The sequence below is a fragment of the Canis aureus genome, chromosome 18 (genome assembly GCF_053574225.1).
Source record: "Canis aureus isolate CA01 chromosome 18, VMU_Caureus_v.1.0, whole genome shotgun sequence".
Classification (NCBI taxonomy): Eukaryota; Metazoa; Chordata; class Mammalia; order Carnivora; family Canidae; genus Canis; species Canis aureus.
The window spans coordinates 2,746,626-2,750,237 of NC_135628.1; positions in this window are offsets into that span (position 1 = coordinate 2,746,626).

A 3,612-nucleotide genomic window follows, 5' to 3' on the forward strand; every position below is an offset into this window, starting at 1 on the left:
GTAACCAACAAGCATAAAAGAATTGGCTTGGCTATTTTAGTATCGACAGGAGACTTCAGAAAAAATGTGTTATAAGACACCTATCTATTCATCATACGTATAATCTATATTTCATATATATAATTATATATTGACAAATTATATTCTACATGTAAATCATATATATTATAGAATTATAATGTGTTATATAATAGAAGGATCAATTTACTAGAACAATGTCATATCTATTAAATCATCTAAACTCATGAAGCGTAAATTGACAGAATTAAAGACAAATTTACAATAACAATGAAGAATTTCAGTCTTTCTCCATAATTCATCAATAGACAAAAATAAATAAATAAAGGAATTATATCAAAAATCTAAAAATAACAAAATCACTTGGGTGGCTCAGTTGGTAAGTGTCTGCCGTCAACTCAGGTCATGATCCAAAGCCCTGGGATTGAGTCCTGCATCAGGCTCTCTGTTCAGTGGGGAGTCTCCTTTTCCCTCTCCCTCTGCCTCTGCCTCTCCCCCAACTTGTGCTTTCGCTCTCTCACTCCCTCAAATAAATAAAATCTTAAAAAAACTGCATTCCAGGAGTTCCACCTTCATGATCTTATCTAAACCTAATTACTTCTCCAAAGCCCCATCTCCTAATATCATCACATATGAAATTTGGAGACACATATTCAGTCCATACCAGAAACAAAATACAAATGAACAGTATTTGAAATGAAAATAGGGTTATCACTGTAAGTCTCACAGACATTCAAAGAATAAGGGAATATTATGGAAAAATTCATGACAATAAATTCAACAAATAGATGAAATGGAAAAACTTCCTTAAAAGACATAACTTTCTGAAATGGAAACAAAATTAGTAAAAGAATCTAAAAAGTATTACATGTGTTAAAAATTAAATTTTTAATTTAAAAAATCTCTCATTAACACTTCCAAGACTGGAATGTTTCAGTAGTCAATTCTGATAATAATTAAAAGGGGAAATAATGCCAATCTTATATAAAATTTTCAATTTTACATAGGAAAAAAGAGAATATATCCTAATTTGCTTTAACTTTATAAGGATAGCATAATCAATATATTAAAATCTGAGAAAGATATTACAAGAAAAGCAATATCAGGAACACACACACACACACACACACACACACACAACCCTTAACAAAATTTTCAAATTAGATCCTAAAATAGATAAAAAATATACTTCTTGATCAAGTGAGGTTTATCTTAGGGTGGAATGTATGTTGAAAATTAGGAAGCTATCAATGTTTTCAAGAAGAAAAATTGTAAGACAGATTCGGTGAGTAGATATACTAAAAGCCTTTAACAAAATTCAACATACCCATTAGGTTAAAAATTCTCCAAATATTGAATTTAGAAGTGTGGCAGTCAGGCCAAAAAGGTGATTCCCAACAGTCCCTGTGTCCTGGTATTGTGAAATTCCCTTCTCTTGAGAGCAGGTCGAACCTATGACAAAGGGAATACAGTAGTGGATGGATGGAATGTCGCTCCCGTGGCTAGGCTACATTCTCTAGGAATTTTGCTAGCTGACTCGCTAAAAACAGTCATTGCTGGTTTGATGAGGAGATCATGTCAAGAAAGTCAACACATGCTAGAGAATGCAGGTGACTTCCAGAACATTCAGCAAGAAGTTACTGCCCTAGGTCTCCCAACCACCAAAAAATTAACTCTGCCAATAAACTGAGTAAGCTTGGAAGTTGTTTCTTACCCAGTTAAACCTCCGAATGAGAACATAACCTGATTGAAACTTTAAATGCAGCCTTCTGAGATCCCCAAGCAGAGGATCCACCTACATGGACCTAACTCTCAGAAGCAGTCAAATAATATGTGCTGTCATACACCACTATGTTGGTGGTAATTTGTTGGGCATCGATAAGAAAACTAATGTAAATTCTGATACAGGATGTGGGGTGGAAGTAATTTTGCAAGGAGGCATAAGGATAGAGGCTGGTAGAGGTTTTCTTCTGATTGATTTGTTAATATAAAACCTCTTTAATTCCTGTTTTCAACTTTAAGAGTTGGTTACACTTGGTAGAGCTTTGCGAGGTTATTATTTTGCTTAGGGCTTTTGCATTAATACTGCATGAGAAAACTGACTTATACTTTCTGATATATTGGTTGAATTTTGTTTTCCAATTAGGCCTCCCTAATAGAAATAAAATAACCATTCCTCCTTTCTGTCTTATTTGGAAAAGTTTGGGTAAAATTGCAATGAACTGTTTCTTGAGAGATTATCATTTGAAGGCAGTAATTATGCCTTTCTCATCTTTAATTCTTCCAGCTTAATAGGAGTAACAGAAATAGGGAGTCAATAAATAGCTATAAACTGACTGGATATAAGACTCTTTCAGTTGTTCAAGAAATTTCTTAGTGGGGAAATGTACTGGACTTCACTTAATTGATAAACAGTATATAATACCGGGATTACAAGTAAATGTCTCAAATATATTTTACAAAAGAGAGCTGCAATACGTACATACTCATAAAATAAAATCAGAAACAAAGAAAAGAATTATAAAAAGTTGTTTGAAATTTTATGAGATGTAAAGGATTCAGGGTTTTCAAAAATGTGGTATGCACAGAAAAAGTTCAGCAAAAACCTAGAGATTATGGTTTAAGTGGACAGAAAAGCAAAATATTTTTGGTAATTATGGATTAAGTTAAAGACAAAAGAACTTGACATAATGCAACATATGTTTAAGTCTCAGTTGTATTTCTTAAAAGCCATGTGATTTTGGGGCATCTGGGAGGCACATTTGGTTGAGCGGCCAACTCTTGCTTTTGACTCAGGTCTGACCTCAGGGTCATGGGATTTAGCCCCACATCAGGCTCCACACTCAGAACAAGTCTGCTTGACTTTCTATCTCCCTCTGCCCCTTCCCTCTTCTCTCTCTAAAATAAATAAATACATCTTAAAAGAAAAAAAGAGCCATGTGATTTTAAGAATCAAGTTCTCTGAATCTCTGCCTTTTACTGAAAATGGCACAATTATTTACATAACAAGGATTAAATCAGGTTGTGTATTTTAAGTACCTGTGAACTATAAAGCAATATACAAATATAGAGTGTTATTAGAGCTGATTAGGTGTAAACTGAAACATGGTAGCTGAAAATAAGATTTTAATGAGAATATCACATGAGATTCTAAAATCATTGAAAGAACTTTTTTTTTTCCTGTATAAAAGAATTAGCTAGGTAATTATTGAAGCTAAACTTTCAAATGCACTGTTCAGAAATGAAAAAGGGGAGACAAGCTACATGAATAAAACTATAGAACAAGTATTTTCTCTAATGGATTATCCACATGCAATTATCTACTCCTTGATTGGAGACAATGTATGGCTTATTGGGCAATATTCAGTATAATTAAGTGGCATCCACTGGGAGGATACTGAAGGATTTCAATGATGAAAGGTGGGGAGATGTTTCCCTAAATAGGCAGCCTATAATTAATTATGCGGTAGGTAGCATGGTCTCTAAAGAGGCCTCCTAGACTCTGTGAATGTTATGTTGCAAGGCAAAAGGGAAATTGCAGATAATACTTTAATGCTAAAGACCTTAAAATAGGGAGCATAGCCAGGATTATCC